The sequence below is a fragment of the Phalangium opilio genome, unplaced genomic scaffold, assembly GCF_054372755.1.
Source record: "Phalangium opilio isolate 3A_F unplaced genomic scaffold, DU_Popi_V2 ptg007730c_1, whole genome shotgun sequence".
In the NCBI taxonomy this organism is placed as follows: domain Eukaryota; kingdom Metazoa; phylum Arthropoda; class Arachnida; order Opiliones; family Phalangiidae; genus Phalangium; species Phalangium opilio.
The window spans coordinates 65089-79057 of record NW_028324266.1 but is presented as its reverse complement, the minus strand read 5'-3'; the positions used below and the strand labels follow the sequence as shown (position 1 = coordinate 79057).

The 13969-nt window shown below is 38.2% G+C and overlaps 26 non-coding genes and 25 pseudogenes across 26 annotated transcripts; all 51 read left to right on the top strand.

Moving 5' to 3' along the window:
* Positions 1 to 52: 52 nt before the first annotated feature.
* Positions 53 to 171, top strand: LOC149581066 (5S ribosomal RNA). The gene has a single exon (XR_016381145.1). It is a non-coding gene; the product is annotated as a 5S ribosomal RNA (ribosomal RNA).
* A 136-nt stretch (positions 172 to 307) lies between these two features.
* LOC149581065 (5S ribosomal RNA) lies at positions 308 to 426 on the top strand. The gene has a single exon (XR_016381114.1). It is a non-coding gene; the product is annotated as a 5S ribosomal RNA (ribosomal RNA).
* Positions 427 to 562: 136 nt separating this feature from the next.
* On the top strand, positions 563 to 681 carry LOC149581064 (5S ribosomal RNA; annotated as a pseudogene).
* A 375-nt stretch (positions 682 to 1056) lies between these two features.
* LOC149581063 (5S ribosomal RNA) lies at positions 1057 to 1175 on the top strand. The gene has a single exon (XR_016380958.1). It is a non-coding gene; the product is annotated as a 5S ribosomal RNA (ribosomal RNA).
* Positions 1176 to 1311: 136 nt separating this feature from the next.
* On the top strand, positions 1312 to 1430 carry LOC149581062 (5S ribosomal RNA). Its single transcript, XR_016381112.1, has one exon. It is a non-coding gene; the product is annotated as a 5S ribosomal RNA (ribosomal RNA).
* A 136-nt stretch (positions 1431 to 1566) lies between these two features.
* On the top strand, positions 1567 to 1685 carry LOC149581061 (5S ribosomal RNA; annotated as a pseudogene).
* A 601-nt stretch (positions 1686 to 2286) lies between these two features.
* LOC149581060 (5S ribosomal RNA) lies at positions 2287 to 2405 on the top strand. The gene has a single exon (XR_016380957.1). It is a non-coding gene; the product is annotated as a 5S ribosomal RNA (ribosomal RNA).
* A 136-nt stretch (positions 2406 to 2541) lies between these two features.
* On the top strand, positions 2542 to 2660 carry LOC149581059 (5S ribosomal RNA). The gene has a single exon (XR_016380805.1). It is a non-coding gene; the product is annotated as a 5S ribosomal RNA (ribosomal RNA).
* A 136-nt stretch (positions 2661 to 2796) lies between these two features.
* On the top strand, positions 2797 to 2899 carry LOC149581058 (5S ribosomal RNA; annotated as a pseudogene).
* A 351-nt stretch (positions 2900 to 3250) lies between these two features.
* On the top strand, positions 3251 to 3369 carry LOC149581057 (5S ribosomal RNA). Its single transcript, XR_016381045.1, has one exon. It is a non-coding gene; the product is annotated as a 5S ribosomal RNA (ribosomal RNA).
* Positions 3370 to 3506: 137 nt separating this feature from the next.
* LOC149581056 (5S ribosomal RNA) lies at positions 3507 to 3625 on the top strand (annotated as a pseudogene).
* A 136-nt stretch (positions 3626 to 3761) lies between these two features.
* Positions 3762 to 3864, top strand: LOC149581055 (5S ribosomal RNA; annotated as a pseudogene).
* A 137-nt stretch (positions 3865 to 4001) lies between these two features.
* On the top strand, positions 4002 to 4120 carry LOC149581054 (5S ribosomal RNA). Its single transcript, XR_016381034.1, has one exon. It is a non-coding gene; the product is annotated as a 5S ribosomal RNA (ribosomal RNA).
* Positions 4121 to 4256: 136 nt separating this feature from the next.
* On the top strand, positions 4257 to 4375 carry LOC149581053 (5S ribosomal RNA; annotated as a pseudogene).
* A 136-nt stretch (positions 4376 to 4511) lies between these two features.
* LOC149581052 (5S ribosomal RNA) lies at positions 4512 to 4630 on the top strand. The gene has a single exon (XR_016381023.1). It is a non-coding gene; the product is annotated as a 5S ribosomal RNA (ribosomal RNA).
* Positions 4631 to 4767: 137 nt separating this feature from the next.
* LOC149581051 (5S ribosomal RNA) lies at positions 4768 to 4886 on the top strand (annotated as a pseudogene).
* A 137-nt stretch (positions 4887 to 5023) lies between these two features.
* On the top strand, positions 5024 to 5126 carry LOC149581050 (5S ribosomal RNA; annotated as a pseudogene).
* Positions 5127 to 5247: 121 nt separating this feature from the next.
* Positions 5248 to 5366, top strand: LOC149581049 (5S ribosomal RNA). The gene has a single exon (XR_016381021.1). It is a non-coding gene; the product is annotated as a 5S ribosomal RNA (ribosomal RNA).
* Positions 5367 to 5503: 137 nt separating this feature from the next.
* Positions 5504 to 5622, top strand: LOC149581048 (5S ribosomal RNA; annotated as a pseudogene).
* A 136-nt stretch (positions 5623 to 5758) lies between these two features.
* LOC149581047 (5S ribosomal RNA) lies at positions 5759 to 5877 on the top strand. The gene has a single exon (XR_016380804.1). It is a non-coding gene; the product is annotated as a 5S ribosomal RNA (ribosomal RNA).
* Positions 5878 to 6013: 136 nt separating this feature from the next.
* LOC149581046 (5S ribosomal RNA) lies at positions 6014 to 6116 on the top strand (annotated as a pseudogene).
* Positions 6117 to 6238: 122 nt separating this feature from the next.
* On the top strand, positions 6239 to 6357 carry LOC149581045 (5S ribosomal RNA). Its single transcript, XR_016381065.1, has one exon. It is a non-coding gene; the product is annotated as a 5S ribosomal RNA (ribosomal RNA).
* Positions 6358 to 6494: 137 nt separating this feature from the next.
* On the top strand, positions 6495 to 6613 carry LOC149581044 (5S ribosomal RNA). Its single transcript, XR_016381111.1, has one exon. It is a non-coding gene; the product is annotated as a 5S ribosomal RNA (ribosomal RNA).
* Positions 6614 to 6749: 136 nt separating this feature from the next.
* Positions 6750 to 6852, top strand: LOC149581043 (5S ribosomal RNA; annotated as a pseudogene).
* Positions 6853 to 6973: 121 nt separating this feature from the next.
* LOC149581042 (5S ribosomal RNA) lies at positions 6974 to 7092 on the top strand. The gene has a single exon (XR_016380955.1). It is a non-coding gene; the product is annotated as a 5S ribosomal RNA (ribosomal RNA).
* A 136-nt stretch (positions 7093 to 7228) lies between these two features.
* On the top strand, positions 7229 to 7331 carry LOC149581041 (5S ribosomal RNA; annotated as a pseudogene).
* A 122-nt stretch (positions 7332 to 7453) lies between these two features.
* On the top strand, positions 7454 to 7572 carry LOC149581040 (5S ribosomal RNA). The gene has a single exon (XR_016380946.1). It is a non-coding gene; the product is annotated as a 5S ribosomal RNA (ribosomal RNA).
* Positions 7573 to 7708: 136 nt separating this feature from the next.
* LOC149581039 (5S ribosomal RNA) lies at positions 7709 to 7827 on the top strand. The gene has a single exon (XR_016380986.1). It is a non-coding gene; the product is annotated as a 5S ribosomal RNA (ribosomal RNA).
* Positions 7828 to 7963: 136 nt separating this feature from the next.
* On the top strand, positions 7964 to 8082 carry LOC149581038 (5S ribosomal RNA). The gene has a single exon (XR_016380985.1). It is a non-coding gene; the product is annotated as a 5S ribosomal RNA (ribosomal RNA).
* Positions 8083 to 8219: 137 nt separating this feature from the next.
* Positions 8220 to 8322, top strand: LOC149581037 (5S ribosomal RNA; annotated as a pseudogene).
* A 122-nt stretch (positions 8323 to 8444) lies between these two features.
* Positions 8445 to 8562, top strand: LOC149581036 (5S ribosomal RNA; annotated as a pseudogene).
* A 137-nt stretch (positions 8563 to 8699) lies between these two features.
* On the top strand, positions 8700 to 8818 carry LOC149581035 (5S ribosomal RNA). Its single transcript, XR_016381110.1, has one exon. It is a non-coding gene; the product is annotated as a 5S ribosomal RNA (ribosomal RNA).
* A 136-nt stretch (positions 8819 to 8954) lies between these two features.
* Positions 8955 to 9073, top strand: LOC149581034 (5S ribosomal RNA). Its single transcript, XR_016381080.1, has one exon. It is a non-coding gene; the product is annotated as a 5S ribosomal RNA (ribosomal RNA).
* Positions 9074 to 9210: 137 nt separating this feature from the next.
* Positions 9211 to 9329, top strand: LOC149581033 (5S ribosomal RNA). The gene has a single exon (XR_016380983.1). It is a non-coding gene; the product is annotated as a 5S ribosomal RNA (ribosomal RNA).
* Positions 9330 to 9466: 137 nt separating this feature from the next.
* LOC149581032 (5S ribosomal RNA) lies at positions 9467 to 9569 on the top strand (annotated as a pseudogene).
* A 122-nt stretch (positions 9570 to 9691) lies between these two features.
* Positions 9692 to 9810, top strand: LOC149581031 (5S ribosomal RNA; annotated as a pseudogene).
* Positions 9811 to 9947: 137 nt separating this feature from the next.
* LOC149581030 (5S ribosomal RNA) lies at positions 9948 to 10050 on the top strand (annotated as a pseudogene).
* A 122-nt stretch (positions 10051 to 10172) lies between these two features.
* Positions 10173 to 10290, top strand: LOC149581029 (5S ribosomal RNA; annotated as a pseudogene).
* Positions 10291 to 10427: 137 nt separating this feature from the next.
* On the top strand, positions 10428 to 10546 carry LOC149581028 (5S ribosomal RNA; annotated as a pseudogene).
* Positions 10547 to 10682: 136 nt separating this feature from the next.
* LOC149581027 (5S ribosomal RNA) lies at positions 10683 to 10801 on the top strand. Its single transcript, XR_016381078.1, has one exon. It is a non-coding gene; the product is annotated as a 5S ribosomal RNA (ribosomal RNA).
* A 136-nt stretch (positions 10802 to 10937) lies between these two features.
* On the top strand, positions 10938 to 11056 carry LOC149581026 (5S ribosomal RNA; annotated as a pseudogene).
* A 137-nt stretch (positions 11057 to 11193) lies between these two features.
* On the top strand, positions 11194 to 11296 carry LOC149581025 (5S ribosomal RNA; annotated as a pseudogene).
* Positions 11297 to 11418: 122 nt separating this feature from the next.
* Positions 11419 to 11537, top strand: LOC149581024 (5S ribosomal RNA). Its single transcript, XR_016381064.1, has one exon. It is a non-coding gene; the product is annotated as a 5S ribosomal RNA (ribosomal RNA).
* Positions 11538 to 11674: 137 nt separating this feature from the next.
* LOC149581023 (5S ribosomal RNA) lies at positions 11675 to 11777 on the top strand (annotated as a pseudogene).
* Positions 11778 to 11899: 122 nt separating this feature from the next.
* LOC149581022 (5S ribosomal RNA) lies at positions 11900 to 12018 on the top strand. The gene has a single exon (XR_016381150.1). It is a non-coding gene; the product is annotated as a 5S ribosomal RNA (ribosomal RNA).
* A 136-nt stretch (positions 12019 to 12154) lies between these two features.
* LOC149581021 (5S ribosomal RNA) lies at positions 12155 to 12257 on the top strand (annotated as a pseudogene).
* A 122-nt stretch (positions 12258 to 12379) lies between these two features.
* Positions 12380 to 12498, top strand: LOC149581020 (5S ribosomal RNA). The gene has a single exon (XR_016381063.1). It is a non-coding gene; the product is annotated as a 5S ribosomal RNA (ribosomal RNA).
* A 360-nt stretch (positions 12499 to 12858) lies between these two features.
* LOC149581019 (5S ribosomal RNA) lies at positions 12859 to 12961 on the top strand (annotated as a pseudogene).
* A 122-nt stretch (positions 12962 to 13083) lies between these two features.
* LOC149581018 (5S ribosomal RNA) lies at positions 13084 to 13202 on the top strand (annotated as a pseudogene).
* Positions 13203 to 13339: 137 nt separating this feature from the next.
* On the top strand, positions 13340 to 13458 carry LOC149581017 (5S ribosomal RNA). Its single transcript, XR_016380982.1, has one exon. It is a non-coding gene; the product is annotated as a 5S ribosomal RNA (ribosomal RNA).
* A 361-nt stretch (positions 13459 to 13819) lies between these two features.
* Positions 13820 to 13938, top strand: LOC149581016 (5S ribosomal RNA). The gene has a single exon (XR_016381055.1). It is a non-coding gene; the product is annotated as a 5S ribosomal RNA (ribosomal RNA).
* Positions 13939 to 13969: the final 31 nt, after the last annotated feature.

Here is a 13969-nt window from a genome sequence, read left to right as displayed (position 1 = left end):
AAGGTTAATTTGTCTCACTTAATTTAAATTCGAATTATTAAATAGCACTCTCGGCAACGGCCATATCACGCTGAAAACACCGGTTCTCGTCCGATCACCGAAGTTAAGCAGCGTCGAGCGCAGTCAGTACTTGGGAGAGAGACCGCTTAGGAACACTGCGTGCCGTTGGCTTTTTCACTTTTTTTCCTCTTTTAAATTCCAATAGATATGAAAAAAGCAAACATATTTTCTTTTTGTTATTGTTTTAAAAAGATGATGGTTAATTTGTCTCACTTAATTTAAATTCGAATTATTATCTAGCACTCTCGGCAACGGCCATATCACGCTGAAAACACCGGTTCTCGTCCGATCACCGAAGTTAAGAAGCGTCGAGCGCAGTCAGTACTTGGGAGGGAGACCACTTAGGAACACTGCGTGCCGTTGGCTTTTTCACTTTTTTTCCTCTTTTAAATTCCAATAGATATGAAAAAAGCAAACATATTTTCTTTTTGTTATTGCTTTAAAAAGATGAAGGTTAATTTGTCTCACTTAATTTAAATTCGAATTATTATCTAGCACTCTCGGCAACGGCCATATCACGCTGAAAACACCAGATCTCGTCAGATCACCGAAGTTAAGCATCGGCGAGCGCAGTCAGTACTTGGGAGGGAGACCACTTAGGAACACTGCGTGCCGTTGGCTTTTTCACTTTTTTTCCTCTTTTAAATTCCTATAGATATGAAAAAAGCAAACATATTTTTTTTTGTTATTGTTTTAAAAAGATGAAGGTCAATTTGTCTCACTTAATTTAAATTCGAATTATTATCTAGCACTCTCGGCAAGGGCCATATCACGCTGAAAACACCAGATCTCGTCCGATCACCGAAGTTAAGCAGCGTCGAGCGCAGTCAGTACTTGGAAACTTTGCGTGCCGTTGGATTTTTCACTTTTTTTTCCTCTTTTAAATTCCTATAGATATGAAAAAAGCCAACATATTTTCTTTTTGTTATTGTATTAAAAAGATGAAGGTAAATTTGTCTCACTTAATTTAAATTCGAATTATTAAATAGCACTCTCGGCAACGGCCATATCACGCTGAAAACACTGGTTCTCGTCCGATCACCGAAGTTAAGCAGCGTCGAGCGCAGTCAGTACTTGGGAGGGAGACCACTTAGGAACACTGCGTGCCGTTGGCTTTTTCACTTTTTTTCCTCTTTTAAATTCCAATAGATATGAAAAAAGCAAACATATTTTCTTTTTGTTATTGTTTTAAAAAGATGAAGGTTAATTTGTCTCACTTAATTTAAATTCGAATTATTAAATAGCACTCTCGGCAACGGCCATATCACGCTGAAAACACCGGTTCTCGTCCGATCACCGAAGTTAAGAAGCGTCGAGCGCAGTCAGTACTTGGGAGGGAGACCACTTAGGAACACTGCGTGCCGTTGGCTTTTTCACTTTTTTTCCTCTTTTAAATTCCAATAGATATGAAAAAAGCAAACATATTTTCTTTTTGTTATTGCTTTAAAAAGATGAAGGTTAATTTGTCTCACTTAATTTAAATTCGAATTATTATCTAGCACTCTCGGCAACGGCCATATCACGCTGAAAACACCAGATCTCGTCAGATCACCGAAGTTAAGCATCGGCGAGCGCAGTCAGTACTTGGGAGGGAGACCACTTAGGAACACTGCGTGCCGTTGGCTTTTTCACTTTTTTTCCTCTTTTAAATTCCTATAGATATGAAAAAAGCAAACATATTTTTTTTTTGTTATTGTTTTAAAAAGATGAAGGTCAATTTGTCTCACTTAATTTAAATTCGAATTATTATCTAGCACTCTCGGCAAGGGCCATATCACGCTGAAAACACCAGATCTCGTCCGATCACCGAAGTTAAGCAGCGTCGAGCGCAGTCAGTACTTGGAAACTTTGCGTGCCGTTGGCTTTTTCACTTTTATTTCCTCTTTTAAATTCCATGAGATATGAAAAAAGCAAACATATCTTCTTTTTATTATTGATTTATAAAGATGAAGGTTTATTAATTTCGAATTATTAAATAGCACTCTCGGCAACGGCCATATCACGCTGAAAAAACCGGTTTTCGTCCGATCACCGAAGTTAAGCAGCGTCGAGCGCAGTCAGTACTTGGAAACTTTGCGTGCCGTTGGATTTTTCACTTTTTTTTCCTCTTTTAAATTCCTATAGATATGAAAAAAGCCAACATATTTTCTTTTTGTTATTGTATTAAAAAGATGAAGGTAAATTTGTCTCACTTAATTTAAATTCGAATTATTAAATAGCACTCTCGGCAACGGCCATATCACGCTGAAAACACTGGTTCTCGTCCGATCACCGAAGTTAAGCAGCGTCGAGCGCAGTCAGTACTTGGGAGGGAGACCACTTAGGAACACTGCGTGCCGTTGGCTTTTTCACTTTTTTTCCTCTTTTAAATTCCAATAGATATGAAAAAAGCAAACATATTTTCTTTTTGTTATTGTTTTAAAAAGATGAAGGTTAATTTGTCTCACTTAATTTAAATTCGAATTATTAAATAGCACTCTCGGCAACGGCCATATCACGCTGAAAACACCGGTTCTCGTCCGATCACCGAAGTTAAGCAGCGTCGAGCGCAGTCAGTACTTGGGAGGGAGACCGCTTAGGAACACTGCGTGCCGTTGGCTTTTTCACTTTTTTTCCTCTTTTAAATTCCAATAGATATGAAAAAAGCAAACATATTTTCTTTTTGTTATTGTTTTAAAAAGATGATGGTTAATTTGTCTCACTTAATTTAAATTCGAATTATTATCTAGCACTCTCGGCAACGGCCATATCACGCTGAAAACACCGGTTCTCGTCCGATCACCGAAGTTAAGCAGCGTCGAGCGCAGTCAGTACTTGGAAACTTTGCGTGCCGTTGGCTTTTTCACTTTTATTTCCTCTTTTAAATTCCATGATATATGAAAAAAGCAAACATAGGCTATCTTCTTTTTCTTATTGATTTATAAAGATGAAGGGTAATTTAATTCGAATTATTAAATAGCACTCTCGGCAACGGCCATATCACGCTGAAAAAACCGGTTTTCGTCCGATCACCGAAGTTAAGCAGCGTCGAGCGCAGTCAGTACTTGGAAACTTTGCGTGCCGTTGGATTTTTCACTTTTTTTTCCTCTTTTAAATTCCATGAGATATGAAAAAGCAAACATATCTTCTTTTTATTATTGATTTATAAAGATGAAGGTTTATTAATTTCGAATTATTAAATAGCACTCTCGGCAACGGCCATATCACGCTGAAAACACCGGTTCTCGTCCGATCACCGAAGTTAAGCAGCGTCGAGCGCAGTCAGTACTTGGGAGGGAGACCACTTAGGAACACTGCGTGCCGTTGGCTTTTTCACTTTTTTTTCCAATTTTAAATACCTATAGATATGAAAAAAGCAAACATATTTTTTTTTTGTTATTGTTTTAAAAAGATGAAGGTCTATTTGTCTCACTTAATTTAAATTCGAATTATTATCTAGCACTCTCGGCAACGGCCATATCACGCTGAAAACACCAGATCTCGTCAGATCACCGAAGTTAAGCATCGGCGAGCGCAGTCAGTACTTGGGAGGGAGACCACTTAGAAACACTGCGTGCCGTTGGCTTTTTCACTTTTTTTCCTCTTTTAAATTCCACTAGATATGAAAAAAGCAAACATATTTTCTTTTTGTTATTGTTTTAAAAAGATGATGGTTAATTTGTCTCACTTAATTTAAATTCGAATTATTAAATAGCACTCTCGGCAACGGCCATATCACGCTGAAAACACCGGTTCTCGTCCGATCACCGAAGTTAAGCTGCGTCGAGCGAAGTCAGTACTTGGAAACTTTGCGTGCCGTTGGATTTTTCACTTTTTTTTCCTCTTTTAAATTCCTATAGATATGAAAAAAGCCAACATATTTTCTTTTTGTTATTGTATTAAAAAGATGAAGGTAAATTTGTCTCACTTAATTTAAATTCGAATTATTAAATAGCACTCTCGGCAACGGCCATATCACGCTGAAAACACCGGTTCTCGTCCGATCACCGAAGTTAAGCAGCGTCGAGCGCAGTCAGTACTTGGGAGGGAGACCACTTAGGAACACTGCGTGCCGTTGGCTTTTTCACTTTTTTTCCTCTTTTAAATTCCAATAGATATGAAAAAAGCAAACATATTTTCTTTTTGTTATTGTTTTAAAATGATGAAGGTCTATTTGTCTCACTTAATTTAAATTCGAATTATTATCTAGCACTCTCGGCAACGGCCATATCACGCTGAAAACACCAGATCTCGTCAGATCACCGATGTTAAGCATCGGCGAGCGCAGTCAGTACTTGGGAGGGAGACCACTTAGAAACACTGCGTGCCGTTGGCTTTTTCACTTTTTTTCCTCTTTTAAATTCCACTAGATATGAAAAAAGCCAACATATTTTCTTTTTGTTATTGTATTAAAAAGATGAAGGTAAATTTGTCTCACTTAATTTAAATTCGAATTATTAAATAGCACTCTCGGCAACGGCCATATCACGCTGAAAACACCGGTTCTCGTCCGATCACCGAAGTTAAGCAGCGTCGAGCGCAGTCAGTACTTGGGAGGGAGACCACTTAGGAACACTGCGTGCCGTTGGCTTTTTCACTTTTTTTTCCAATTTTAAATACCTATAGATATGAAAAAAGCAAACGTATTTTTTTTTGTTATTTATTTTAAAAAGATGAAGGTCTATTTGTCTCACTTAATTTAAATTCGAATTATTATCTAGCACTCTCGGCAACGGCCATATCATGCTGAAAACACCAGATCTCGTCAGATCACCGAAGTTAAGCATCGGCGAGCGCAGTCAGTACTTGGGAGGGAGACCACTTAGAAACACTGCGTGCCGTTGGCTTTTTCACTTTTTTTTCCTCTTTTAAATTCCACTAGATATGAAAAAAGCAAACATATTTTCTTTTTGTTATTGTTTTAAAAAGATGATGGTTAATTTGTCTCACTTAATTTAAATTCGAATTATTAAATAGCACTCTCGGCAACGGCCATATCACGCTGAAAACACCGGTTCTCGTCCGATCACCGAAGTTAAGCAGCGTCGAGCGCAGTCAGTACTTGGAAACTTTGCGTGCCGTTGGCTTTTTCACTTTTATTTCCTCTTTTAAATTCCATGAGATATGAAAAAGCAAACATATCTTCTTTTTATTATTGATTTATAAAGATGAAGGTTTATTAATTTCGAATTATTAAATAGCACTCTCGGCAACGGCCATATCACGCTGAAAACACCGGTTCTCGTCCGATCACCGAAGTTAAGCAGCATCGAGCGCAGTCAGTACTTGGGAGGGAGACCACTTAGGAACACTGCGTGCCGTTGGCTTTTTCACTTTTTTTTCCAATTTTAAATACCTATAGATATGAAAAAAGCAAACATATTTTTTTTTTGTTATTGTTTTAAAAAGATGAAGGTCTATTTGTCTCACTTAATTTAAATTCGAATTATTATCTAGCACTCTCGGCAACGGCCATATCACGCTGAAAACACCAGATCTCGTCAGATCACCGAAGTTAAGCATCGGCGAGCGCAGTCAGTACTTGGGAGGGAGACCACTTAGAAACACTGCGTGCCGTTGGCTTTTTCACTTTTTTTCCTCTTTTAAATTCCACTAGATATGAAAAAAGCCAACATATTTTCTTTTTGTTATTGTATTAAAAAGATGAAGGTAAATTTGTCTCACTTAATTTAAATTCGAATTATTAAATAGCACTCTCGGCAACGGCCATATCACGCTGAAAACACCGGTTCTCGTCCGATCACCGAAGTTAAGCAGCGTCGAGCGCAGTCAGTACTTGGGAGGGAGACCGCTTAGGAACACTGCGTGCCGTTGGCTTTTTCACTTTTTTTCCTCTTTTAAATTCCAATAGATATGAAAAAAGCAAACATATTTTCTTTTTGTTATTGTTTTAAAAAGATGATGGTTAATTTGTCTCACTTAATTTAAATTCGAATTATTATCTAGCACTCTCGGCAACGGCCATATCACGCTGAAAACACCGGTTCTCGTCCGATCACCGAAGTTAAGCAGCGTCGAGCGCAGTCAGTACTTGGAAACTTTGCGTGCCGTTGTCTTTTTCACTTTTATTTCCTCTTTTAAATTCCATGAGATATGAAAAAAGCAAACATATCTTCTTTTTCTTATTGATTTATAAAGATGAAGGTTAATAAAATTCAAATTATTAAATAGCACTTTCGGCAACGGCCATATCACGCTAAAAACACCGGTTCTCGTCCGATCACCGAAGTTAAGCAGCGTCGAGCGCAGTCAGTACTTGGGAGGGAGACCACGTAGGAACACTGCGTGCCGTTGGCTTTTTCACTTTTTTTTCCTCTTTTAAATTCCAATAGATATGAAAAAAGCAAACATATTTTCTTTTTGTTATTGTTTTAAAAAGATGATGGTTAATTTGTCTCACTTAATTTAAATTCGAATTATTATCTAGCACTCTCGGCAACGGCCATATCACGCTGAAAACACCGGTTCTCGTCCGATCACCGAAGTTAAGAAGCGTCGAGCGCAGTCAGTACTTGGGAGGGAGACCACTTAGGAACACTGCGTGCCGTTGGCTTTTTCACTTTTTTTCCTCTTTTAAATTCCAATAGATATGAAAAAAGCAAACATATTTTCTTTTTGTTATTGTTTTAAAAAGATGAAGGTTAATTTGTCTCACTTAATTTAAATTCGAATTATTATCTAGCACTCTCGGCAACGGCCATATCACGCTGAAGACACCGGTTCTCGTCCGATCACCGAAGTTAAGCAGCGTCGAGCGCAGTCAGTACTTGGAAACTCTGCGTGCCGTTGCCTTTTTCACTTTTATTTCCTCTTTTAAATTCCATCAGATATGAAAAAAGCAAACATATCTTCTTTTTGTTATTGTTTTATAAAGATCAAGGTTTTTAAATTCAAATTATTAAATAGCACTCTCGGCAACGGCCATATCACGCTGAAAACACTGGTTCTCGTCCGATCACCGAAGTTAAGCAGCGTCGAGCGCAGTCAGTACTTGGGAGGGAGACCACTTAGGAACACTGCGTGCCGTTGGCTTTTTCACTTTTTTTCCTCTTTTAAATTCCAATAGATATGAAAAAAGCAAACATATTTTCTTTTTGTTATTGTTTTAAAAAGATGATGGTTAATTTGTCTCACTTAAGTTAAATTCGAATTATTATCTAGCACTCTCGGCAACGGCCATATCACGCTGAAAACACCGGTTCTCGTCCGATCACCGAAGTTAAGCAGCGTCGAGCGCAGTCAGTACTTGGAAACTTTGCGTGCCGTTGGCTTTTTCACTTTTATTTCCTCTTTTAAATTCCATGAGATATGAAAAAAGCAAACATATCTTCTTTTTCTTATTGATTTATAAAGATGAAGGTTAATTAAATTCGAATTATTAAATAGCACTCTCGGCAACGGCCATATCACGCTGAAAATACCGGTTCTCGTCCGATCACCGAAGTTAAGCAGCGTCGAGCGCAGTCAGTACTTGGGAGGGAGACCACTTAGGAACACTGCGTGCCGTTGGCTTTTTCACTTTTTTTCCTCTTTTAAATTCCTATAGATATGAAAAAAGCCAACATATTTTCTTTTTGTTATTGTTTTAAAAAGATGAAGGTTAATTTGTCTCACTTAATTTAAATTCGAATTATTAAATAGCACTCTCGGCAACGGCCATATCACGCTGAAAACACCGGTTCTCGTCGGATCACCGAAGTTAAGCAGCGTCGAGCGCAGTCAGTACTTGGGAGGGAGACCACTTAGGAACACTGCGTGCCGTTGGCTTTTTCACTTTTTTTCCTCTTTTAAATTCCTATAGATATGAAAAAAGCCAACATATTTTCTTTTTGTTATTGTTTTAAAAAGATGAAGGTTAATTTGTCTCACTTAATTTAAATTCGAATTATTAAATAGCACTCTCGGCAACGGCCATATCACGCTGAAAACACCGGTTCTCGTCGGATCACCGAAGTTAAGCAGCGTCGAGCGCAGTCAGTACTTGGGAGGGAGACCACTTAGGAACACTGCGTGCCGTTGGCTTTTTCACTTTTTTTTCCTCTTTTATATTCCAATAGATATGAAAAAAGCCAACATATTTTCTTTTTGTTATTGTTTTAAAAAGATGATGGTTAATTTGTCTCACTTAATTTAAATTCGAATTATTATCTAGCACTCTCGGCAACGGCCATATCACGCTGAAAACACCGGTTCTCGTCCGATCACCGAAGTTAAGCAGCGTCGAGCGCAGTCAGTACTTGGAAACTTTGCGTGCCGTTGGCTTTTTCACTTTTATTTCCTCTTTTAAATTCCATGAGATATGAAAACAGCAAACATATCTTCTTTTTCTTATTGATTTATAAAGATGAAGGTTAATTAAATTCAAATTATTAAATAGCACTTTCGGCAACGGCCATATCACGCTAAAAACACCGGTTCTCGTCCGATCACCGAAGTTAAGCAGCGTCGAGCGCAGTCAGTACATGGGAGGGAGACCACGTAGGAACACTGCGGCCGTTGGCTTTTTCACTTTTTTTTCCTCTTTTAAATTCCAATGGATATGAAAAAAGCAAACATATTTTCTTTTTGTTATTGTTTTAAAAAGTTGATGGTTAATTTGTCTCACTTAATTTAAATTCGAATTATTATCTAGCACTCTCGGCAACGGCCATATCACGCTGAAAACACCGGTTCTCGTCCGATCACCGAAGTTAAGAAGCGTCGAGCGCAGTCAGTACTTGGGAGGGAGACCACTTAGGAACACTGCGTGCCGTTGGCTTTTTCACTTTTTTTCCTCTTTTAAATTCCAATAGATATGAAAAAAGCAAACATATTTTCTTTTTGTTATTGTTTTAAAAAGAAGAAGGTTAATTTGTCTCACTTAATATAAATTCGAATTATTATCTAGCACTCTCGGCAACGGCCATATCACGCTGAAAACACCGGTTCTCGTCCGATCACCGAAGTTAAGCAGCGTCGAGCGCAGTCAGTACTTGGGAGGGAGACCACTTAGGAACACTGCGTGCCGTTTGCTTTTTCACTTTTTTTTCCTCTTTTAAATTCCTATTGATATGAAAAAGGCAAACATATTTTCTTTTTGTTATTGTTTTAAAAAGATGAAGGTCAATTTGTCTCACTTAATTTCAATTCGAATTATTATCTGGCACTCTCGGCAACGGCCATATCACGCTGAAAACACCGGTTCTCGTCGGATCACCGAAGTTAAGCAGCGTCGAGCGCAGTCAGTACTTGGGAGGGAGACCACTTAGGAACACTGCGTGCCGTTGGCTTTTTCACTTTTTTTTCCTCTTTTAAATTCCAATAGATATGAAAAAAGCCAACATATTTTCTTTTTGTTATTGTTTTAAAAAGATGAAGGTCAATTTGTCTCACTTAATTTAAATTCGAATTATTATCTAGCACTCTCGGCAACGGCCATATCACGCTGAAAACACCGGTTCTCGTCCGATCACCGAAGTTAAGCAGCGTCGAGCGCAGTCAGTACTTGGAAACTTTGCGTGCCTTTGGCTTTTTCACTTTTATTTCCTCTTTTAAATTCCATGAGATATGAAAAAAGCAAACATATCTTCTTTTTCTTATTGATTTATAAAGATGAAGGTTAATTAAATTCAAATTATTAAATAGCACTTTCGGCAACGGCCATATCACGCAAAAAACACCGGTTCTCGTCCGATCACCGAAGTTAAGCAGCGTCGAGCGCAGTCAGTACTTGGGAGGGAGACCACTTAGGAACACTGCGTGCCGTTGGCTTTTTCACTTTTTTTTCCTCTTTTAAATTCCAATAGATATGAAAAAAGCCAACATATTTTCTTTTTGTTATTGTTTTAAAAAGATGATGGTTAATTTGTCTCACTTAATTTAAATTCGAATTATTAAATAGCACTCTCGGCAACGGCCATATCACGCTGAAAACACCGGTTCTCGTCCGATCACCGAAGTTAAGCAGCGTCGAGCGCAGTCAGTACTTGGAAACTTTGCGTGCCGTTGGCTTTTTCACTTTTATTTCCTCTTTTAAATTCCATGAGATATGAAAACAGCAAACATATCTTCTTTTTCTTATTGATTTATAAAGATGAAGGTTAATTAAATTCAAATTATTAAATAGCACTTTCGGCAACGGCCATATCACGCTAAAAACACCGGTTCTCGTCCGATCACCGAAGTTAAGCAGCGTCGAGCGCAGTCAGTACATGGGAGGGAGACCACGTAGGAACACTGCGGCCGTTGGCTTTTTCACTTTTTTTTCCTCTTTTAAATTCCAATGGATATGAAAAAAGCAAACATATTTTCTTTTTGTTATTGTTTTAAAAAGTTGATGGTTAATTTGTCTCACTTAATTTAAATTCGAATTATTATCTAGCACTCTCGGCAACGGCCATATCACGCTGAAAACACCGGTTCTCGTCCGATCACCGAAGTTAAGAAGCGTCGAGCGCACTCAGTACTTGGGAGGGAGACCACTTAGGAACACTGCGTGCCGTTGGCTTTTTCACTTTTTTTCCTCTTTTAAATTCCAATAGATATGAAAAAAGCAAACATATTTTCTTTTTGTTATTGTTTTAAAAAGATGAAGGTTAATTTGTCTCACTTAATATAAATTCGAATTATTATCTAGCACTCTCGGCAACGGCCATATCACGCTGAAAACACCGGTTCTCGTCCGATCACCGAAGTTAAGCAGCGTCGAGCGCAGTCAGTACTTGGGAGGGAGACCACTTAGGAACACTGCGTGCCGTTTGCTTTTTCACTTTTTTTCCTCTTTTAAATTCCTATTGATATGAAAAAGGCAAACATATTTTTTTTTTGTTATTGTTTTAAAAAGATGAAGGTCAATTTGTCTCACTTAATTTCAATTCGAATTATTATCTGGCACTCTCGGCAACGGCCATATCACGCTGAAAACACCGGTTCTCGTCGGATCACCGAAGTTAAGCAGCGTCGAGCGCAGTCAGTACTTGGGAGAGAGACCACTTAGGAACACTGCGTGCCGTTGGCTTTTTCACTTTTTTTTCCTCTTTTAAATTCCAATAGATATGAAAAAAGCCAACATATTTTCTTTTTGTTATTGTTTTAAAAAGATGAAGGTCAATTTGTCTCACTTAATTTAAATTCGAATTATTATCTAGCACTCTCGGCAACGGCCATATCACGCTGAAAACACCGGTTCTCGACCGATCACCGAAGTTAAGCAGCGTCGAGCGCAGTCAGTACTTGGAAACTTTGCGTGCCGTTGGCTTTTTCACTTTTATTTCCTCTTTTAAATTCCATGAGATATGAAAAAAGCAAACATATCTTCTTTTTCTTATTGATTTATAAAGATGAAGGTTAATTAAATTCAAATTATTAAATAGCACTTTCGGCAACGGCCATATCACGCTAAAAACACCGGTTCTCGTCCGATCACCGAAGTTAAGCAGCGTCGAGCGCAGTCAGTACTTGGGAGGGAGACCACGTAGGAACACTGCGTGCCGTTGGCTTTTTCACTTTTTTTTCCTCTTTTAAATTCCAATAGATATGAAAAAAGCCAACATATTTTCTTTTTGTTATTGTTTTAAAAAGATGATGGTTAATTTGTCTCACTTAATTTAAATTCGAATTATTATCTAGCACTCTCGGCAACGGCCATATCACGCTGAAAACACCGGTTCTCGTCCGATCACCGAAGTTAAGCAGCGTCGAGCGCAGTCAGTACTTGGAAACTTTGCGTGCCGTTGGCTTTTTCACTTTTATTTCCTCTTTTAAATTCCATGAGATATGAAAAAAGCAAACATATCTTCTTTTTCTTATTGATTTATAAAGATGAAGGTTAATTAAATTCAAATTATTAAATAGCACTTTCGGCAACGGCCATATCACGCTAAAAACACCGGTTCTCGTCCGATCACAGAAGTTAAGCAGCGTCGAGCGCAGTCAGTACTTGGGAGGGAGACCACTTAGGAACACTGCGTGCCGTTGCCTTTTTCACTTTTTTTCCTCTTTTAAATTCCAATAGATATGAAAAAAGCCAACATATTTTCTTTTTGTTATTGTTTTAAAAAGATGAAGGTCAATTTGTCTCACTTAATTTAAATTCGAATTATTATCTAGCACTCTCGGCAACGGCCATATCACGCTGAAAACACCGGTTCTCGACCGATCACCGAAGTTAAGCAGCGTCGAGCGCAGTCAGTACTTGGAAACTTTGCGTGCCGTTGGCTTTTTCACTTTTATTTCCTCTTTTAAATTCCATGAGATATGAAAAAAGCAAACATATCTTCTTTTTCTTATTGATTTATAAAGATGAAGGTTAATTAAATTCAAATTATTAAATAGCACTTTCGGCAACGGCCATATCACGCTAAAAACACCGGTTCTCGTCCGATCACCGAAGTTAAGCAGCGTCGAGCGCAGTCAGTACTTGGGAGGGAGACCACGTAGGAACACTGCGTGCCGTTGGCTTTTTCACTTTTTTTCCTCTTTTAAATTCCAATAGATATGAAAAAAGCAAACATATTTTCTTTTTGTTATTGTTTTAAAAAGATGAAGGATAATTTGTCTCACTTAATTTAAATTCGAATTATTATCTAGCACTCTCGGCAACGGCCATATCACGCTGAAAACAAAGGTTCTCGTCCGATCACCGAAGTTAAGCAGCGTCGAGCGCAATCAGTACTTGGAAACTCTGCGTGCCGTTGGCTTTCAAACTTTTATTTCCTCTTTTAAATTCCACCAGATTTAAAAAAGCAAACATATCTTCATTTTGTTATTGTTTTTTAAAGATGAAGGTTAATTAAATTCAAATTATTAAATAGCACTCTCGGCAACGGCCATATCACGCTGACAACACCGGTTCTCGTCCGATCACCGAAGTTAAGCAGCGTCGAGCGCAGTCAGTACTTGGAAACTTTGCGTGCCGTTGGCTTTTTCACTTTTATTTCCTCTTTTAAATTCCATGAGATATGAAAAAAGCAAACATATCTTCTTTTTCTTATTGATTTATAAAGATGAAGGTTAATTAAATTCAAATTATTAAATAGCAATCTCGGCAACGGCCATATCACGCTAAAAACACCGGTTCTCGTCCGATCACCGAAGTTAAGCAGCGTCGAGCGCAGTCAGTACTTGGGAGGGAGACCACTTAGGAACACTGCGTGCCGTTGGGTTTTTCACTTTTTTTTCCTCTTTTAAATTCCAATAGATATGAAAAAAGCAAACATATTTTCTTTTTGTTATTGTTTTAAAAAGATGAAGGTTAATTTGTCTCACTTAATTTAAATTCGAATTATTATCTGGCACTCTCGGCAACGGCCATATCACGCTGAAAACACCGGTTCTCGTCGGATCACCGAAGTTAAGCAGCGTCGAGCGCAGTCAGTACTTGGGAGGGAGACCACTTAGGAACACTGCGTGCCGTTGGCTTTTTCACTTTTTTTTCCTCTTTTAAATTCCAATAGATATGAAAAAAGCAAACATATTTTCATTTTGTTATTGTTTTAAAAAGATGATGGTTAATTTGTCTCACTTAATTTAAATTCGAATTATTATCTAGCTCTCTCGGCAACGGCCATATCACGCTGAAGACACCGGTTCTCCTCCGATAACCGAAGTTAAGCAGCGTCCATCGCAGTCAGTACTTGGAAACTCTGCGTGCCGTTGGCTTTTTCACTTTTATTTCCTCTTTTAAATTCCATCAGATATGAAAAAAGCAAACATATCTTCTTTTTGTTATTGTTTTATAAAGATGAAGGTTTTTATATTCAAATTATAAAATAGCACTCTCGGTAACGGCCATATCACGCTGAAAACACCGGTTCTCGTCCGATCACCGAAGTTAAGCAGCGTCGAGCGCAGTCAGTACTTGGGAGGGAGACCACTTAGGAACACTGCGTGCCGCTAGCTTTTTCACTTTTTTTTTCCTCTTTTAAATTCC